Below are 22,816 nucleotides of genomic sequence, written 5' to 3' on the forward strand. Positions count from 1 at the left end.
CTTGAAACAATACATCATACACTATTTTTCGTATCAACAATTTTTGTTCCGACTTCATATCTTCGTATTCTTGTGCCCAAGATTTGACTGTAGCATTTTCTGGTTTGTTCCACTGACGCTTAGCTTATAGCTGGCCGCATGCGATTTTTATTAAATTATCCTCTGGGCTTGTTTCTTTTCTTTGTATGCATGTATGTGATTGGCGTTGAACCGTTTAGCCGATTACAGCTGTATCGATGATAGCGCGGCACTCCTCTCTTTCCTTCGCAGTTCGGCGCCAGTTTGAGATCTCAAGTGTAACCAGATCGCTCTCCACCTGGTCCTTCCAACGGAGTGGAGGCCTTCCCCGTCCTCGGCTTCTACCGGCGGGTACTGCCTCGAACACTTTCAAAGCCGGAGAGTTTTCGTCCATTCGTAGCCGCTGTCTTTTTATTCCTGAACTATGTCATCGTCGTCGTATATCTCGTACAGCTCATCGTTCCATCGTCTGCGGTATTCGTCGTTGACAATGTTCTGAGGACCATACAAATTTTCCTCTTCAAAACTCCTAGTGTCGTCTCATTTGATGTTGACATCGTCCTCGCTTCTGCACCATAAAGCATACCTGGAATGATAAGCGCCTTATAAAGATTGATTTTGGTTCGTCGAGAGAGTACTTTACTTTTTAATTGTCTACTCAGTCCAAAGTAGTACCTGGCGATGTTGATGCTGGTTCCCAGGTATACGAAAATATCTACGACTTCGAAGTTATGACTGTCAACAGTGACGTGGGAGCCAAGACGCGACTGTTTGTTTGATGTCTGGAGATATTTCATCTTATCCTCATTCACCTACAGACCCATTCGCTTCGCTTCCTTATCCAGGCGGAAAAAAACAGAACAAACGGCGCGGTTGTTGCTTACGATGATATCAATATCATCGGCGTACGCCAGCAGCTGTACACTCTTATAGAAAATTGTTGCCCGGCTTCACAGTTCATACTTAAGTTGTGCCCAAATAAAATCTTAGCTATGCATTGTTATTGACTGAGTAGTAATTTGTGTTTCACAGTCGATGCTAATTTTATATAAAATTATATTATGATATATGTCATTACAATGAAAAGCATTTGTTTACAAATGCCATCTGAATATATCTATATGTTCGAGTAATTGAAATTATTGTTGATGAAAAACAAATTAGCGACGAAAATTAATTTATTTGAATTTTGGAAATAAATGTAAACAATAAGAGGACACCGAATTTCACCGCAAGCGAGTGGCGGCACCTATTGCAACTCGCAGGAAAGCATATAACCGTCATCGAATGCAAGAAATTCCAAAAAATTTGTCAGCAAATAATTTTTATTTTATTTTTTTTTTTTTACAAATAAGTCAATATTCAAAACAAAAATCAGCTGTTAAGCACAACCTAAGCACTGACTGTGAAACCGGGCATGTATCTTCTCTATTTAGCTCTGCGGCTCGTATTAGCATCGGGTTAAAGAAGTCACACGATTTTTAGTCACCTTGTCTGAAACCTCGCTTGCTGTCGAACGGCTCGGAGAGGTCCTTCCCAATCATGACGGAGCTTTTGGTTTTGCTCAACGTCAACTTATACAGCCTTATTAGTTGTGAAGGGATACCAAATTCAGACATCGCGGCATAAAGGCAGCTCCTTTACGTGCTGTCGAAAGCAGCTTTAAAATAGACAAAAAGGTGGTGTGTGTCGATCCTCTTTTCACGGATCTTCCCCAAGATTTGCCGCATGGTGAATATCTGGTCAGTTGTTGATTTACCAGGTCTAAAGCCACACTGATAAGGCCCAATCAGTTTGTTGACGGTGGGCTTTAGTCTTTCACTCAGTTCGCTCGATAGAACCTTATAGGCGATATTTAGAAGGCTTAATCCACGATTGTTGGCACAGATTGTGGGATCTCCCTTTTTATGGACTGGGCAGAGTACACTGAGATTCCAATCGTCAGGCATGTTTTCTTCCGACCATATTCTGCCGAGAAGCTGATGCATGCACCTTATCACTCCTTCTCCGCCGTATTTGAATAGCTCAGCCGGTAATCTACAAACCAGTCGAATTAACTACTAATGCCTCCTCTCACGGTATAGGCGCTGTTCTATCCCAGAACGGACGACCTATTACTATGATCTCGAGAACCCTTCCCTACAGAAGAAAATTACGTCACAAACGAAAGGGAATTAATGGCCATACCCTGGGAATTACAAAAACTTCGCAATTACTTATACCGTGTTAAATCTTTAAACATTTTTACAGATTAGATCATCAACCACAAAACATCAGATCCACGATTTCAGTTGATAATAACATCGAATCGGAAAGTCCTGTTGCAAATCAGCGATATGTTGAAGAACCTCGCTTTGATGCGGATTGTGGCTAGACGTTCATCCACGGGAGTGAATGCCAGGACTCGACGACGGAGTCTCTCTCCCACCACGAATCCCACACCGAATTTGCGCTCCTTTATATGGCCGCTGTAGTAGATGTCACAAGGACCCACCTTGTTCCGTCCTTGTCCCGTCCATCGCATTTCTTGGATTGCGGTGATGTCAGCCTTTACTCTTACGAGGACATCAACCAGCTGGGCAGAGGCACCTTCCCAATTAAGAGTCCGGACATTTCAGGTGCATGCCCTTATTTCGTAGTCCTTTAAACGTTTGCAGTGGCCGTCATCAAAATTGGGGTCTCTCATCCGAGGCTGTTTTCTCTTTTTCATTGGGGGGTGTTTTTATGTGGTGGGTCCCAAACCCTACGCACAACCGCATAAACGGGATTCGCCTACTCACTTTAGCTCGCCTCCAAACGGATGTCTGTTGGCTACCCAGAGGATACTTGGTCTAAGACCGGAAGTCGTGAGCTGCTTGAACCACATGTAAGAGAATCGTTCCTGGCCACTCCCAAGTGAATGACAATCAGAAACTTTCCTCACTTACGTGAACTTCTACATATGACTCCATCCTCCAATTAAAGTAACTCCCTTAATAAAAAAGAAAAATACTATTTTGAGGGAGTCTATATCTCCTACAATACTAGGAATCGCAATGTAAGCGATAACCAGTGGAATTACTTTTGAGGATTTAAAGCTTTTAACAGCAATTGCTCCTCAAACAAATGGTGTCATTGTTATGGAAACTTGTGAGGCTTTAATAAAAGTCTTAAAAGATTATATAAAGATATTATTGAGAAATTTAATTTTATTTAAAAAAATCTGATGTAAATAATACTCTGTTTATAGTTGCCGGCAAACGAGAATGAATGGAAAACTGAGGCCAATGATTTTGGGTCAAGATGGAATTTTCCTCACTGTATTGGAGCAATCGATGGGAAACACATCCGCATTACAAAACCCCCAGGAACTGGATCGTCTTTTTACAATTATAAAAAATTTCCATCGTATTAAGGCGGTAGTAAACGCGAACTATGAGTTTTTATGGTTGATACTGGAACGAACGGAAGAGTGTCAGATGCAGGAATTTTTAATGAAACTCCATTATTTTCATTACTCAAAGATAAAGAACCAAACCAAATGTTGGTGTTAACCAACATAAATTGGAGCTTATTAGATTTCTGAATGAAAATAATGTAGATGTAATGCTGTTGCAGAAACCCATCTTACGATTAAAAACAATTTCTTTATACCGGAGTATAGAATCTGTGTTACAAATCACCCAGATGGAAAGGCACATGGTGGAACAGCAGTGTTAGTTAGGAAACGACTAAGCCACCACGCATTAGAATCTCATGCTACAGCGCAGTTACAAGCTACAACAATATCTATAAAAAATCGTTGCGGAGACTTAAACCTGACGGCTATATACTGTCCACCTCGTTTTAAAAATACAGAGAGCGAATTTAAAGACTTTTTTGAAACGCTAGGTCATAGATTTCTAGCAGGTGGAGATTACAATGCAAACATATGTATTTGGGTTCACGACTTATTAATCCGAAAGGACGACAGCTGTATCATACTATTATAAATAGGCGCAATAACCTTGATATAATATCCCTGGGTAAGCCGACATATTGGCCTAGTGATCGTAAAAAATACCAGATTTAATTGATTTTGCAGTAATCAAAAAATATAGATAAATCGCACATAACAGTAGATACATGTACTGGCCTATCTTCTGATCACTCTGCTATACTAATAAACTTATGTGAACAACCCATATTTGTTGAAAAGAAAGTGGGCCTAACATCTCAAAAAACGAACTGGCTAAAATACAAAAAATACGTGAGTAGCCACATTAATATTGAATACAAAATAAATACAGAAGGAGATATTGACGAAACTAAAAGGGAACTCAATGATATAATTATTAACGCAGCTATAAGCCACTTGGTCTCAGAAAAATCAGTAATTGAGAAATAGAACAGCTTGTAAATGAAAAAAGACGTGCTAGACGAGAATGGCAGATAAATCGCTCCCCTTCCACTCAGCTTCAATTGAAATCTGCTGTACGCAAATTAAAAAAAACGCTTAAACGAGAGGAAGAACTCAACAATGAAATATATAAGCAAAATTCACTTTGGAAAGCCCAAAAGTTCATGAAGCCACCAGTCGACTCCAACATGCCTATACGGGACTTGGGTGGAAATTGGTCTCGAAATGACGCGGAAAAAGCCACTTGTTTTGCAAATCACCTAGAAAAGGTATTTCACCCAAATTGCCCAAAGAATAACTTTAAGTTGTCAATCTTACCTAACACAGCAAATGAGTCGAACGAGTCCTTTAAGACTTCACCTTCTGAAATTATTAGCATCATAAAAGAACTTAATCCAAAAAAGTCGTCATGACGTGATAATATCACCCCATAATTGCTAATTGAGTTACCAAATATTGCTGTAGAGGTGCTCTCTTTGCTCTTCAATGCAATTCTAAGTTTCGGATACTATCCAATTTCGTGGAAAAAGTCGCAGATTATCCTGATAGATAAATCTGGGAAAGACTTGACACAGCCGTCTTCATACAGACCAATCAGTCTTATACCCTGCCTTTCTAAAATATTTGAAAAGGAGCTACTCTCAAAGATGTCTCCTTTCCTCCACGAAAATAATGTAATACCAACGCACCAATTCGGGTTTCGTGCAAAACATAGTACAATAGAACAAGTAAATAGAATAACTAACGAAATAAGAAAAGCATTCGAGCACAGAGAGTACTGTTCAGCTATATTTCTAGACGTAGCTCAGGCATTCAGGCAGGTGTGGTATGAAGGTCTTTTATATAAGATTAAAAATATTCTACCTTTAGAATTGTATAAAATATTGGAGTCTTATTTAAAAAATATACAATTTATGGTTAAAGTGGGAGACTTTATATCTGATGAACGACAAATAAGGGCTGGTATACCACAAGTGTTTTAGACCCAACTCTGTACATCATATATACTGCTGATCTTCCAACAGCTAATAATGTTTTGACATCAACTTTCGCGAATGACACAGCTTTAGTGAGCCGTAACAAATGCCACATTATAGCATCAAGAATATTATCGGAGAACTTAAGATTTGTCGAAGAATGGCTAGCCAACTGGTGTATAAATGTGAATGAACAAAAGTGTAAGCACGTTACATTTTCGCTAAGACCAAAAATGTGCCCGGCAGTAAAAATGAACAATATTCTAGTGCCTCAAGCGAATGAAGTTACCTATCTTGGTATTCACCTAGATAGAAGGCTTACGTGGAGAAAACATATATCTAGTAAAATAACGTGCATGAAGATAAGAGCTGCAAATTTAAATTATCTTTTAAATAAAAACTCTAAACTTAGCCTAGACAAAGAAGTGCTTTTATACATTGCGGTCATAAAGCCGATTTGGATGTATGGCATTCAACTGTGGGGTACGACTTGTGCAACTATATATATATATATCAGCTGATAGCCTTTGTAGCTAGCGCTGCATGCCTTAGGTTATACATATAGTATTAACTTTGTATAAGCTTTTATAAATAAAAAAAAAAAAAAATTTAGCGTAGAAACCGCTTAAGCGATTATAGCCGAATCCACCAGAGCGCCCCACTCGTTCCTCCTTTTTGCTTTTTGGCGCCAACTGGAAACACTTTGCACTTGGTCTTTCCACCGGAGTGGAGGTCGTCCTCTTCCGCGTCTTCCTCCAGCGGGTACTGCATCGAATACTTTCAGAGCTGGAGTGTTTTCATCCATTCGTACAACACGACCTAGCCAGCGTAGCCGCTGTCTTTTTATTCGCTGAACTATGTCAATGTCGTCGTATAAATCGTACGGCTCATCGTTCCATCGTCTGCGGTATTCGCCGTTGCCAATGTTCAGAGGACCATAAATATTACGCAAAACCTTTCTCTCGAAAACCCCAAGAGTCGTCTCATCGGATGTTGTCATCGTCCACGCTTCGGCGCAATACATCAGGACGGGAATAATGAGCGACTTGTAGAGTTTGATTTTTGTTCGTCGAGAGAGGACTTTACTGTTCAATTGCCTACTCAGTCCAAAGTAACACCTGTTGGCAAGAGTGATTCTGCGTTGGATTTCAAGGCTGTGCAACTAATATTGATATAATACAAAGGTTCCAATCGAAAATGCTTAGATCAATTACGTGCTCACCATGGTACATTCGTAATGGAAATATCCATAAAGACAGCAGATTGAAATATATATCTAAACTCCGTGATCACCCAAACCCATTGGCTAATGCCTTAGTACATTCCTGCGATCAAACACGCCTAAAAAGAAGGGATATGCCTGCGTACTAAAGAGCAACGTTTCACCAATACAGCTCAATCACTTGTTTGAGCTTGTCTAGTTTTTTAAATAGATTTAAGATTTTATAACTTATTGTTAGGCTTAAAGTAAAAGCAGATTGAATAAATAAAGAAATATTGAAAAAAAAACTTTTGAAGTAGAAAAAATAATACAAATTAGTCAAGAGGTGGTTATACCAATGAAAAAATTGATACTGGAGAGATAAAGCGCATTGGCAAGAGGAAGAAATATCTTTCACACCAATCGCAATGCACTACTGCAAATATATGAACGACGACAAGTAAATGAATATAAAATTTCATTTCATAAAATGAACAAACCAAAAATGAGTTTATTGGCTGTAGGTTGCAAAATATTCTACATTGGTATTTGTAATTTGAATCTCTCTTCGAAAAGTCACTATAAACTGATGAAATCTCGGAGGTGAGTTAAAATGGCTGGGTTATAATTGATGATTATAATGTCCGGCTGTGAAGTACATCATAAACTTTTTCAGCCATTGGCACGGTTAGTACACCCATACATCCTTGAAACAATACATCATACACTATTTTTCGTATCAACAATTTTTGTTCCGACTTCATATCTTCGTATTCTTGTGCCCAAGATTTGACTGTAGCATTTTCTGGTTTGTTCCACTGACGCTTAGCTTATAGCTGGCCGCATGCGATTTTTATTAAATTATCCTCTGGGCTTGTTTCTTTTCTTTGTATGCATGTATGTGATTGGCGTTGAACCGTTTAGCCGATTACAGCTGAATCGATGATAGCGCGGCACTCCTCTCTTTCCTTCGCAGTTCGGCGCCAGTTTGAGATCTCAAGTGTAACCAGATCGCTCTCCACCTGGTCCTTCCAACGGAGTGGAGGCCTTCCCCGTCCTCGGCTTCTACCGGCGGGTACTGCCTCGAACACTTTCAAAGCCGGGGAGTTTTCGTCCATTCGTAGCCGCTGTCTTTTTATTCCTGAACTATGTCATCGTCGTCGTATATCTCGTACAGCTCATCGTTCCATCGTCTGCGGTATTCGTCGTTGACAATGTTCTGAGGACCATACAAATTTTCCTCTTCAAAACTCCTAGTGTCGTCTCATTTGATGTTGACATCGTCCTCGCTTCTGCACCATAAAGCATACCTGGAATGATAAGCGCCTTATAAAGATTGATTTTGGTTCGTCGAGAGAGTACTTTACTTTTTAATTGTCTACTCAGTCCAAAGTAGTACCTGGCGATGTTGATGCTGGTTCCCAGGTATACGAAAATATCTACGACTTCGAAGTTATGACTGTCAACAGTGACGTGGGAGCCAAGACGCGACTGTTTGTTTGATGTCTGGAGATATTTCATCTTATCCTCATTCACCTACAGACCCATTCGCTTCGCTTCCTTATCCAGGCGGAAAAAAACAGAACAAACGGCGCGGTTGTTGCTTACGATGATATCAATATCATCGGCGTACGCCAGCAGCTGTACACTCTTATAGAAAATTGTTGCCCGGCTTCACAGTTCATACTTAAGTTGTGCCCAAATAAAATCTTAGCTATGCATTGTTATTGACTGAGTAGTAATTTGTGTTTCACAGTCGATGCTAATTTTATATAAAATTATATTATGATATATGTCATTACAATGAAAAGCATTTGTTTACAAATGCCATCTGAATATATCTATATGTTCGAGTAATTGAAATTATTGTTGATGAAAAACAAATTAGCGACGAAAATTAATTTATTTGAATTTTGGAAATAAATGTAAACAATAAGAGGACACCGAATTTCACCGAAATAAAATCTTAGCTATGCATTGTTATTGACTGAGTAGTAATTTGTGTTTCACAGTCGATGCTAATTTTATATAAAATTATATTATGATATATGTCATTACAATGAAAAGCATTTGTTTACAAATGCCATCTGAATATATCTATATGTTCGAGTAATTGAAATTATTGTTGATGAAAAACAAATTAGCGACGAAAATTAATTTATTTGAATTTTGGAAATAAATGTAAACAATAAGAGGACACAGAATTTCACCGCAAGCGAGTGGCGGCACCTATTGCAACTCGCAGGAAAGCATATAACCGTCATCGAATGCAAGAAATTCCAAAAAATTTGTCAGCAAATAATTTTTTTTTTATTTTTTTTTTTACAAATAAGTCAATATTCAAAACAAAAATCAGCTGTTAAGCACAACCTAAGCACTGACTGTGAAACCGGGCATGTATCTTCTCTATTTAGCTCTGCGGCTCGTATTAGCATCGGGTTAAAGAAGTCACACGATTTTTAGTCACCTTGTCTGAAACCTCGCTTGCTATCGAACGGCTCGGAGAGGTCCTTCCCAATCATGACGGAGCTTTTGGTTTTGCTCAACGTCAACTTATACAGCCTTATTAGTTGTGCAGGGATACCAAATTCAGACATCGCGGCATAAAGGCAGCTCCTTTACGTGCTGTCGAAAGCAGCTTTAAAATAGACAAAAAGGTGGTGTGTGTCGATCCTCTTTTCACGGATCTTCCCCAAGATTTGCCGCATGGTGAATATCTGGTCAGTTGTTGATTTACCAGGTCTAAAGCCACACTGATAAGGTCCAATCAGTTTGTTGACGGTGGGCTTTAGTCTTTCACACAGTTCGCTCGATAGAACCTTATAGGCGATATTTAGAAGGCTTAACCCACGATTGTTGGCACAGATTGTGGGATCTCCCTTTTTATGGACTGGGCAGAGTACACTGAGATTCCAATCGTCAGGCATGTTTTCTTCCGACCATATTCTGCCGAGAAGCTGATGCATGCACCTTATTACTCCTTCTCCGCCGTATTTGAATAGCTCAGCCGGTAATCTACAAACCAGTCGAATTAACTACTAATGCCTCCTCTCACGGTATAGGCGCTGTTCTATCCCAGAACGGACGACCTATTACTATGATCTCGAGAACCCTTCCCTACAGAAGAAAATTACGTCACAAACGAAAGGGAATTAATGGCCATACCCTGGGCATTACAAAAACTTCGCAATTACTTATACCGTGTTAAATCTTTAAACATTTTTACAGATCAGATCATCAACCACAAAACATCAGACAAAAATCCAAACGGTAAACTAAAACGATGGCGTGCATTTGTAGAAGAGTTCTCTCCACGATTTCAGTTGATAATAACATCGAATCGGAAAGTCCTGTTGCAAATAGTAAGAAATCCCTCACATAGACAATTTTAATGGTATAAAAAACCTTTAAATTGTTTTCTAAACCAAATAATAATTGAAGAAGGGAAGACTTTTCCTAAAACCTCAAAAATAATCTTAAATCTAGATCTGATGCAAACTTTGAAAACTTGCGTAAATCCGAATGTAGTTAATTGTTTACTACCTTCCAATTCTTGCCAAAATTCGAAATAGAATTCTCACTGAATTCCCAAATTCGGCATGCACAAAACAAGTCATAGATGTCTTCAACGAGGACGACCAAAAAGAAATTAACAGAGCTCATCGCTCGTTACGTGAGAAAACAAAAAAAAATATTAGAAAACTACTATTTTCCAATGGTCAAATTGAAAGATTTCACAGTACTCTTACGGAAAAAGCACGTTGCGAGAAACTCGAGAGATGTATCACTGATACAATTGAGTTAATACTCATTGCAACAACTAAATATAATAGAACAATTCACTCAGTAACTTAAAAAAGTTCGATAGGCATAATTCATTAAATTCCAGAAGAACTTAGAGACGAAATAACTTATTACTTATTCAATAAACAGACCTTTAACGACATAGAGTTATTGTTAAAACAAGCAGAAGGATAGGGAACAAATTTTCAAACTTTATGTTGCAAAAATAGTGCAAAATCTGATCTAGGCACTTTTGTAATGATTGCTGGAAGAAAATTACACAAGAGTAATTAGAGGAATTAACGAATGTTTTCTTTTTGTCCCTAAGATTGTCCGGTTCTGACTTAACTTTTGGGTTAACGCAAAAATCCTTAACTACACCAACTCCTTCTATATGCCCATTACATCCGGGAATGTAATTGTTTATGAGGAGTATTACTTTCTGTTTCACAAGACTAACTTTTCGACATTCGATCAATAGCAGAAGAAACTGACAAATTACTAAATCAATTCCCACAGTCGCACGTCAAACGACTCTTAGAAAGCGACTCTAAACAAATACTACAACTATTAGACGCCGTTGAAATACATCACAGATACGCTATAGGAATTAACATTCTGGAGACCGCGCTAAAATACATAGCAGGAGCTCCGGACTTTGACAACTTAGGAACACTGGAGACTAGAACAGTAGAGGGCAATGAACAGCAAATAGTTGTGAATTCGGTCACTCAAAAGAAAATTGACGAAGTCCAGTTAGAACAGTGTTACCTAGTAACATGTCGGTAACGCGAGCCGGTTTAATTGTAATTGATAATTACTATCGCATTTTTAAGGGCGCATCAAAAAACCTCCCAAAATGTTTGTATACATGTGATTTTTTATCACCTTCTTAAGCACACGTTTTCTGTTGCAATAAACCTTCTCACACTTTGGTGAAATTTAAAGCAAGTGGAGAAAACTGCTTTTAGGAAAGCGCTTGGTATTCCGTAAGGCTCGTATTCGAATCTCAAAATAAAAGATAAAAGAATTTGGCGAGAGGTTGCTTCCCACCTCTACCGTCCCAGTTACATAAATAAATAGTTCATCAGTATATAGACTTCGCAACACATCATCATTGGGAAAAAATTATATATTACTTACCCTTGCACATAGATCGATTTTAGGAATTTAGGCGGTCACTTAGTATTGTCTTTTGTATAATAAGCATAACGTCTTACATATCAGGTATAGGTTAAAACAAACATTAAAAAAATATTTATTTATTCCTCACTTTCTGCCTCTGATATATCAGATTCTGGATTTGATTCAGCTGGTATATTTATTGTTTCTACATAAAATGATCTTAATTTTATGTTCTTTTTATTGTCTAATACTGCTTAATAGTGGATCTGAACTCAATAATAATTTATTATAAATATCAAGGTTGCAATGCTCCCTAGAAAATTTTCTAGCATAATTTTCTCGATGTAATCGAAAATGCTTATTTCGTGCCTCGGCTGCCTCCTCTGAAAGCTGTCCTATTGTAATGTATTTTCAATAATTTCGGCGATATGTATTAATATTTTATGCATAGGCGGAGTCATGGGATGCCACCCGTAGAGATCACAATACAATCTGGCCGTTGCTATAGCATACTCATAAAATTTTTTGGTGTCTATTTTATGCCCACTTGAAATAGTTTCCAAGCTGTCCAAATCACATTTATTCGGACAATGGCACTAATTTCGTTGGAGCATCGAAAGAAATTAAGACATGCCCTTACGCGATAGCCAACTCCAGCAATTTACCCCACCTAAAATGGCATTTCATTCCTGCAGGTGCTCCTCATATGGGGGCTTGTGGGAGGCTGGAGTTAAAAGTCTCAGGATCTATGAAGTACACATTCGAGGAACTTTCTACGCTGTTAGCTCGAATAGAAGCCTGTCTAAGCTCTCGGTCTATAATTCCGATGATGACGGATGACATCAACGACCTGACTCCATTAACACCAGGTCATTTCCTGGTCGGAGCACTCTTACTAGCAACGGCAGAACCAGAAATCACTGAGAACCCGCTATCATTAGTAAACCGCTGGCAAAAATTAAAGGCCCTAAGTCAGCACTTTCGTCAGAGATGGAAAACCGAATACTAAAAGGAACTTTAGAAACGAAAGAAATGGAAACATCCCCAACGGAACCTCCAAGTAAACGACCTAGTGGTAGTTCGTGATGAAAATTTACCTCCAAATGAATGGAGATTAGGCAGGATCACCAAAATATATCCAAGGTTGGACCTTCGAGTTCAAGTTGTGGACATCAAAACTCAACGCGGGTTAATTTGTAGGCCTATCAATTGTCATTTTACCCAATCAAATGGAATGGAAAATAATCCGTTCACCATCGCTACAACGGATTCGATGCCTTCTCAACCATGCCAACCGACGTCATGCAACCAAGGGAAAGTTCTGACCAACGATGCTTCTCTCGCATACCACACGCCCAGGATCGAGCCAGTCTCGACTCGTCTCGCCGACTTCGGCGTGCTGGTAACTTATATTAGGATTGGCGGCATGGTAACGATCGACTGAGACTCGATTCGTCTCAGCGACATTATCCGGACCCAGCGGAATGCAGTGCCACGCCGTCCGAAGAGAAGGTTTTTTGTTTTATTTTATTATTTTTTTTGTTTATATTACATTGCAACTAGTTCGAAAATATTTACAAAAGAAAAACTAACAAGTAACTTGAGTATGATATAAATTATTACAAAATTATAAAAATATTTTGAGAGTATTGGCTAATTTAAAAGATCGCTGGGTCTTACGCGTTTGAGTCGTCTTGGTGGTCCATCTCTAGAAGTTAACATGACTACTTCTTCGTTACAATGCTTTAGCAACCTGGCTTCATGTGTTGCTGCAATTTTTAATATTTTAGCGTTAACTGAGTTTACGTTTAGATCATGCTCTACAAAAATTTTCCACCGTAGCTTAGAGTCATGTGTCATTCGCAAGTATTTAGCGGAGTTGAAGTATGGTATTCCTACACCGTCTATGAAAATTGGTAAATACTGTATTTTGTTGTACGGGAAAACAATGTGTACAGACTTAGCTCCATTAAGTTTTATCTGCAATTTATTTGCCCAATGTAGGACTTTATTTACAGCTTCTTGAAGACTAATAATAGTTGACTCGTGTTCACTGCTACCAACAGCAAGCAACGCGGTATCATCTGCAAATGTGGCTGTTGTGTCATTGCAGTCTACTGGCAGGTCATGCGTGAATAAAATATAAAGAAGAAGATGGCTCAAAACACTACCTTGTGGAACTCCTGCTTTTATTTCCTTAAGACTAGAATACTCGTCTCCTTATTTAACACGGAAGTAGCGATCTGAAAAATATGATTTTACGATATCATAATGCTGTTTCGGTAAAATCAGTTTCAATTTCGAAAGCAGTCCTTTGTGGCAAACTTTATCGAACGCTTTTGCAACATCCAAAAACACTGTAAAACAGAATTTCTTTTTCTCAAATGCCTTTTCTATAGTATTTGTAATTCTATGGATTTGATCAATCGTAGAATGGTTAGCACGAAACCCAAACTGATGAGCTGGAGAGAAGGTGTGGACAAGGTGCTCGACGTCAAGCAGACGCACGCCGTATCATCAAGGATAGGCACGCAACACTACCTTCTTCTTCTTGACTGGCGTAGACATCGCTTACGCGGTTATAGCCTAGTCCTCAACAGCGCGCCACATATCTCTCCTTTTGGCAGTTTGGCGCCAATTGGTAATACCAAGAGAAGACAGGTCATTCCATCGGAGTGCAGGCCTCCCTCTTCCTCGGCTTCCACCAGCGGGTAATGCATCGAAAACTTTCAGAGCTGGGTCGCTTTCGTCCATTCCAACAAAATAACCTAGCCAGCGTAGCCGCTGTCTTTTTATTCGCTGGACTATCTCTATGTCGTCGAATAACACATATAGCTCATCATTCCATCTTCTGCGGCATTCGCCGTTGCCAATGTTTAAGGGACCATAAATCTTCCGCAAAACCTTTTTCTCAAAAACTCCTAGTGCCGTCTCATCGGATGTTGATACCGTCCACGCTACCATAAAGTAGAAGGGGAATGATGAGGCACTTGTAGAGTTTAGTTTTTGTTCGTCGAGAGAGGACTTTACTTTTCAATTGCCTACTCAGTCCATAGTAGCACCTGTTGGCAAGATTGAATCTGCGTTGGAATTCAAGGCTGACATTATTATCGGTGTTGAAGCTGGTACCTAGGTATTCGAAATTATCTACAACTTCAAAGTTATGACTCTCAACAGTGAGGAGCCAAGACGCGAATGCGCTGACTGTTTGTTTGATGACAGGAGATATTTCGTCTTGTCCTCGTTCACCACCAGACCCATTCGCTTCGCTTCCCTATCCAGGCGGGAAAAACCAGAACTATAGGCGTGGGTGTTGTTTCCAATGATATCGATATCATCGGCGTACACCAGCAGCTATACACTCTTATAGAAGATTGTACCTTCTCTATTTAGCTCTGCGGCTCGTACTATTTTTTCCAGCACCAGGTTAAAGAAGTCACACGATAGCGAGTCACCTTTTCTGAAATTTCGTTTGGTATCGAACGGCTCGGAGAGGTCCTTCCCGAGTCTGACGGAGGTTTTATTGATGCTCAACGTCAGCTTACACAGTCGTACTAATTTTGCGGGGATACCAAATTCAGACATCGCGGAATAAGGACAGCTCCTTTTGGTGCTGTCGAAAGCAGTTTGTTGAAGGTGGGCTTTAGTCCTTCACACAGTACGCTTGATAGAACCTTATAAGCGATGTTAAGGAGGCTTATCCCATGTTAGTTGGCGCAGATTGTAGGGTCTCCCTTTTTGTGGATTGGGTAGAGTACACTGAGATTCCAATCGTCGGACATGCTTTCTTCCGACCATATTCCGCAAAGGAGCTGATGCATGCACGCTATCAGCTCTTCGCCGCCGTATTTGAATAGCTCGGCCGGCAATCCATCCGCCCCCGCCGCCTTGTTGTTCTTCAAGCGGGTAATTGCTATTCTAATTTCTTCACGGTCGGGCAATGGTCGGGCAATCGTCGTCGATTGGGGAATCGGGTTCGCCATCTCCTGGTGTTGTACTTTCACTGCCATTCAGCAGGCTAGAGAAGTGTTCCCTCCACAAACACAGTATACTCTGATCATCAACAACCAGATCACCTCTGGGGGTCCTACAGGAGTGTACTCCAGTTTTGAAACCTTCAGTTAGTCCTCGGATCTTTTCGTAAAATTTTCGAGCATTACCCCTGTCGGCCAGCTTGTCAAGCTCTTCATACTCACGCATTTCGGCCTCTTTCTTTTTTGTCTGCAAATGCGTCTCGCTTCCCTCTTCAGCTCTCGGTATCTTTCCCATCCTGCTCGTGTTGCTGTCGATCGCAACATTGCGAAGTAGGCAGTCTGTTTTCTCTCCACTGCGAGACGAAACTTCCTTGTGTTTGTCAAGTGCGCTTTTCTACACAGGGGCGGATGTATATCTTAGCTGCTATTATAAAAGATAATGGTCCGAGTCGATGACCACGGATGACCACTATGACCACGGAGCGTACGTACTACAAAAACACTTTATACATGTCGTCCATCTATCACAATATGATCGATTTCCTCACTTACGTGAACTTCTACATATGATTCCATACTCCAACACTACATTGGCAGCAAAAAATAGCGCTTTCACCAACCGCCTTAATCAAGATACGCACTGCAACCAGGTTCATCACAGTGCGTGCCATGATTAACCCGGTCAGTCCATCCACTGTCATTCTCACCTCCAAGCCCGTGGAGACAGCCGAGTGTGCGATCTTATGTTTCGGGACAACCATGGTGGACAGTAAGAAATCTGCCCTAATACAACGTCATCAATTACCACCGACGCCAGTAAGGTCTCTGGAAGACCACACACTTCAACACTTCCAGAACCTAAGACTCGCAGACAACGATTTCTACAAGTCAGCGCCAGTCGAGGTAATTTTGGGAGCGAACATCTACTCCCGGCTCATACTGCCAGGGTTACAACCAGCGACTGTGCGACGCTTCTGATATTTACGATCGAGTTAGACTCGAGTCGTCTCACTGACCTCGGAATGTGGTAATTTCTATGCAGTTTGGTGGCATGGCAATGACTGTTTAAGACTACATTTGTCTCAGCGGCATTTCCCGGACCGAATCAGAGTCGATTCGTCTCGTCGGCCACCCCATTTGCAAGAAATGCACCGCTTGCCAGAGGAAGTACAGGAGCCAGTCGCGTGTTAGTTTTAAGTACTTAATTATAAACTGCATTTGCAAGGAGAGCGCATTGCTGACGCGCCCCCGCCTAATTTCACTGCCACCTCTGTGTCGGAAGAGAGGTCTCTTCTTCGAAGCTTTTTCGAAGTCTTAATTCGAACGCAACCAAATATTTGAATTTGCGATCTTGCTTTTCTTTGCTTCTGCTTACTTCTTCCTTTGCGACATCTCATCCGATCCTGACGAGGTAATTGACGAAGCATAAAATTATAATTATTATAAAGAATATTCGTTCTTTTTTTGGATTACATTGTGTGGAATCATTTGCGCCCATATTTCCCCACGGCCAACCACGAAACGAAGCACACCGTATTCCACGAACTGAGTTAACAGATGAAAATCAACTTTTGTTATATCAGCAGCTAATTGCAGGTTTTCAAAAAATCTCCTACTTATATTGCCATCATTGGTATTGCCGAAATTAATTTTTGGCATGTCTACCAACAATCCAGTTGAAAAATCTCAAGCGTTTTGAGATGCGAAATTACTAATACTGGGATGCGCGAATAATTAACAAACCTAATTGCCTGTTAGGAAAAATATAAAGATTCTGATTAAATAAAAATCACGTGCGTTCGCTTCTACGGTTCAATTACAAGAGAATTCTTTATTCCGTTTAAAAGGCTCACATAGCCTAAACTTAAAATAATTGTATTATAAATATGTATATTACAAAAAAAGGGCTAAGTATAATTTTGGCGTATTTTCGTTAAAAGACGTAATAGATCAAGGTAAGTAATAGAATAATGTAATATAAATGTATTATTAGGGTAAGTAATAGAATAAGGATTCTTTAACAAACCGAAACTTTTTTGGCCTACAATATCTAGGCGATGATGGTATAGGGTTTTGCCATATAATTTGTTTCCTTTTTTTCCACAAGTTATTCGAAGAGGAACAAACGAGCTCAGAAACATATTGGAGTCTGTGGCATCTTCGAAGGTTTGCTTATATTTAGCTTGTTGTGATCCGTCACAACCCCACTTACAAATTATTTTTAAGGAATTTCGTTAATTATCGTTAAGGGAACAGAGGATTCCTTCAAGCGCCATAGGTAAGTGCATAATTGTGTTATCAATTAGGCTTTGTAAACTGCTTTCCGCACAGGTGCTTTTGATCCTTATACAATCCGTGGGTGGATAACATTCTTTTTTTGCCTTGATTAACATATCATCGATTTGTTAAATATTCTTCAACAAACATTGATAGGGCGTGCAGTGGTGTAAGACAAGAAACTTCAGCTCGATCTAATTCTGCTATTTGGTAAGCTCTTCTGTATTTCACCGCGCGTGTAGGAGAATTTTTAATGTCTCGAAGTATTTTCGTCGCGTTCCTTTTTCTCTGAGAATGCAGTGTGGTGTTTGCTGCGTGAACTATGGCATCCACACTAAATATAGAGCGCATATTTTCCGTTCTCTTCGTTTAGTTCTTTCACTACAATCGCTAAAGGATTTAGACCAGTCGATTTCTAACATTTGGCGGAAGTTCCAACGTTCTGCTTAGCCAATTCTCATTTGTTTTATGGAATATAACTTCTTTTCTGTGTGCTTTAGACCATTTTTCTATGATAGATGATTTAAAATACCAATTTGTTTTTTTTTTTCCAAAATGTTTATATGGTCAGGTATGTCACAATAACAGGCAAAAAGGTAATTTTCAAAATAATTTAGTTTTTCATCCAAATTCGGCAAATTCTGCTGTTGAATTTTGTCGTAAAGATAATTATTTTTACGACAGAAGTACTTAAAGCCAAAAAATATGCACTTCATAAAATTTTAAAGATTAATTTTATTTTATTTTTTTAGACTTCCAATATTAAAAGCCCTTTAAGTCGCTCATCCGCTGTTATACGCACCCACAATTTATGTCATACGGTAGCCTAATATGTTAAATATTATAAACTATAAAAATTGTCACGCGAGAAGATAATTTATATTTACTACTATTATAAAATGGAAATATTTGTTTGTATGTTTGCAATGAATAACCTCAAAAACTACAGTGCCGATTTGAACTATTATTTCACCGTTGGAAACCTACATTCACCCTGAGTAACATAGGCTATATTTATTGCTTATAGATTAGGGATCCTTATTAAAACTTAACTAACGTAATCCAAAGAATAAAAAGTGGCCTAAAACGTCGGAGTGGTGGTCGTCCTCTTCCGCGGCTTTCTCCAACGGGTACTGCATCGAACACTTTCAGAGCTAAAGTGTTTTTATCCATTCGTACATCTTATCGTTCTATCGTCTGCGATAGAGTTTGATTTTGGTTCGGCGAGAGAGGACTTTATTTTCAATTGTCTACTCAGTCCAAAGTAGCACCTGATGGTAGAGTGATTCTCCGTTGGATTTCGAGGCTAACATTGTTGGTGTTGTTAACGCAGCGAATGCGCTGACTGTTTGTTTGATGACAGGAGATATTACATTTAGTCCTCATTCACCACCGGACAAATAAGCTTCGCTTCCTTTTCCAGTGTGGAAAAAGCAGAACAAACGGCGCGGTTGTTGCTTCCGATGATATCAATATCATCAGCGTACGCCAGCAGCTGTACACTCTTATAAAAGATTGTACCTTCTCGATTTAGCTCCGCAGCAGGTATTAATTTTTCCAGAAATATATTGAAGATGTCGCACGGTAGTGACTCGCCCCGTTTGACGGAGCTTTTGGTGTTGCTCAACGTCAGTTTACATAGCCGTATTAGTTTTGCAGGGATACCAAATTCATCGCGACACAGAGAGCAACTTCTTTACGTGCTAACGAAAGCAGATTTGAAATCGATGAAAAGGTGGTGAGTATCGATTCTTCACTCTCGGATCTTTTCCAAGATTTGCCGCATGGTGAATATCTGAAGCCACATTGATAAAGTCTAATCAGTTTGTTTGTATTTCCCACAATACGCTTGACAGGACCTTATCAGCGATATTGAGGATATTATACAACGGTAATTGGCGCAGATTGTGGGGTCTCTCTTTTTATGGATTGGGCAGATCACACTGAGATTCCAATCGTCAAGCATGCTTTCTTTCGACCATATTCTACAAAGAAGCTGATGCATGCACCTTATCAGTTCTTCGCCGTCGTATTTGAATAGCTCAACCGGTAATCCATCGGCCCCCGCTGCTTTGTTGTTCTTCTAGCGGTTAATTGCTATTCGAAATTCTTTATGGTCGGGTAATGGAACATCTGTTCCATCGTCAGCCAGCTTCTCAAGCTCATCATACTCACGCATTTCGTCCTCTTTCTTTTTCTGTGTGCAAATGCGCCTCGCTTCCCTCTTCAGCTCTCGGTATCTATCCCATCCCGCACGTGTTGTGGTCGTTTGCAATGTTGCGATGTAGACAGTCTGCTTTCTTTCCGCTGCGAGACGGCAATCCTCATCGTACCTGGTCGTTTTTTGTCGTTGCCGAAATCCAATTGTTGTGCTTTCAGAGAACAGGAGTGCAAGGCGAGTAGAAAATCGTTCGGCTGTCTGTTGTGATTGCAGCTTTTCGACGTCGAACCTTCGTTTCGTTATGGAGGCTGAATTTTCCGACTGTGTGCCAAAGACACACTCTTTACCCACCCTGGCGTTGAAATCGCTAAGCACATCTTGGATGGTTGTATGGGGACACCAAATAGCGGGGCAGAGGCATGTTCCCAATTAAAGGTCCGGACATTCCAGTTGAATGCCCTCAAATCGTGATCCTTAAAACTTTTGCAGGGGTCGTCATCAAAAGTGGGGTTTCTCATCCGTGGCTCTGTTTGTTCTTTCATTGGGGAGGTTTTTTTGTGTGGTGGGTCTTAAACCCTACGCACAACCGCAGGAGCGGGCTTCGCCTTCTCACTTTATCATTCCAATGTCATATAATACTTTAAAAATGTAAGTTATTAGAAAATTGTAGTCTGGTCGCCACTCACACCCGCCTACCTGCAAATTGGTAGAGTTTTGGATTTAAATCTCACAACGTTAATTACAATTAACCAAAAAAACATGAAAACATCGGACGCATGGGTTATCTGATGGAATTTTCGGACATGCTGCCACTCTGAATATTTTTTGGAAATGAAAAACGATCAGAACTAATATTCAGTTCTTTTCATAACTAAATCCACCTTATTTCCAATTTTCAGTAAATAATATATTTACTTTTAATTATCCGAACAGCGTAGCGACTCGAGTATTTCTTATAATTTTTTAATTATATTTTTTAGCTATTAAGCAAATAATTTACAAGCAGTTGTCGAGAATCGATTATCGACCTATCGCAGCTGATTGCTGAATAAAATTTCAGAACCGCCCAAGTACGCGCTCAAGAATCGGGTACTGAGCTTGTGAGGTGGATTGAAGAACAAAATATTTGAAATATACAAGCTCGCACTAGAGAGTTGAACTCTGAGCGTTCCCAACGCCTACATAATCAGAGAGAAAGACAACGGACAACAAAGATTTGAGGTTGTAATCATATTTTGCTCATTACAAAAAAAATTCATGTTCGAGTTTTCCTTATTTTACTTTTTTTAAATGACCCCACACTAGAAACGAGAAAGAACATATATATGAACGGGAGAGTGTGTATTTGTGTGTAGGAACATATAACTTTTGCAATGTTTGTTTTAACCCGTGCGAAGCCGGAACTGCTAGTTTTCGAATAAAGGAAATATAAGGAAATGAACTAAAAAAAAAATTCTACATACCCTCTTTCAAAATTGAACTGTTTCCATTAAATGAAGCTTACACACTTGAAATACCACAGAATATAAAAAAATATTACCTGAATTACACAAATCCATCACAATATTTGCGAAATAGCAATTAGAAAACACAAAAATAATTATTCTTTAATTTCATCAGCTGAGATCACTAAAGACAATTAAAGCGAAGATCAAGATGTTAGGTAATTAGCCTATTATTAGGTATTAACCTTTTATTAAAAAAATTAACTTTTGGCCAGCTAATTTTGAATAATCGACCTATGTGCGTTGTAGCAGCGAATTCGTCGTCATTTTGCGGATGAGGACCTAGCATTCATGGACCGTTTTTGGTTGCGCAATTTCTTCACTTTTATGAATAATCTGGACAAGAAACAAAGGGACATGTAGAGAAAAAATTTTATTTATACATATAAAAATTGATAAGGATGTAAACTTAAATTTTTTTTGCTTATCGATTTTAGTTTCCAAATTGCATACTCCCCTCGGCAAATAGTAAAGTGAATTGGAAATAGTGGTTAACATCACAATAACCTCTGGAAAAAGAGTAGAAATATAATAAATTAAACAAATTTAAGGAAATAAATTATATGGTTGTTAGATGACCGTTTCCTTCCAGACGTGTTAATTTTTCGCTTCAAATGTAATTGCTCTACAATAACAAAAACGTAACAATATATTGAAACGATACCCAGTAAAAAATCGAATGATCCAAAGATTAATCTTAGATCGCTCCTTTGCGAGTAATGGATTACTCCACAATGCTCCGAGGCCCATGCATTTATTACTCCTTTTTAACATAGCATGTCCTTACGAGGGATCACTCCTTTTGAGCTCCTAATGGAGCGCAAACCGAGCATTCTTTTGAGCTCTCTTTGACCTCCGAAACGAGAGCAGAGGGAGTGATCTTCTTTATCTCCAGAAAGAGTACAAAAGGAGTAATGATTTTGGAATATAGGAGCGCAAAAATAGTAATGATTTTTGCCTCCAGAAAGAGCACAAAAAAGAGTAATATTATTTACATCCAAAAAGAGCAGAGAAAAATATAAACAGTTTTTTAAATAATTTAATTCAATGTTTTAATTTTCAAAATATAAGAATTAGTAATTCACATAAATTATATACACTGTTATAATAATTTAAAATCAAGTTAATAGCTACTTTAATATTTAGGAATACTTCTGAGACGAAGCAGATTTGAATCGCTTTTTCAAAATCCCCATAAGACGAATATTTTTTTATTTAACTGATTCTGCAAAAGATGAAAAAATAGATAACATATATGTATAAGTTACTTAAGATAAAATATAAAAGCTCAGATCTTACCAATTTTTTTTTTTTTATCTGGAATTATTATAAATTGTGGTTTCAAGTTCATTATATAAATGTGTTAATATCAAATCATTTGGTTTCGACGCCTCTTCACAAAAAGTAGAACGATTCT

The sequence above is a fragment of the Zeugodacus cucurbitae genome, chromosome 3, assembly GCF_028554725.1.
Source record: "Zeugodacus cucurbitae isolate PBARC_wt_2022May chromosome 3, idZeuCucr1.2, whole genome shotgun sequence".
NCBI lineage: Eukaryota > Metazoa > Arthropoda > Insecta > Diptera > Tephritidae > Zeugodacus > Zeugodacus cucurbitae.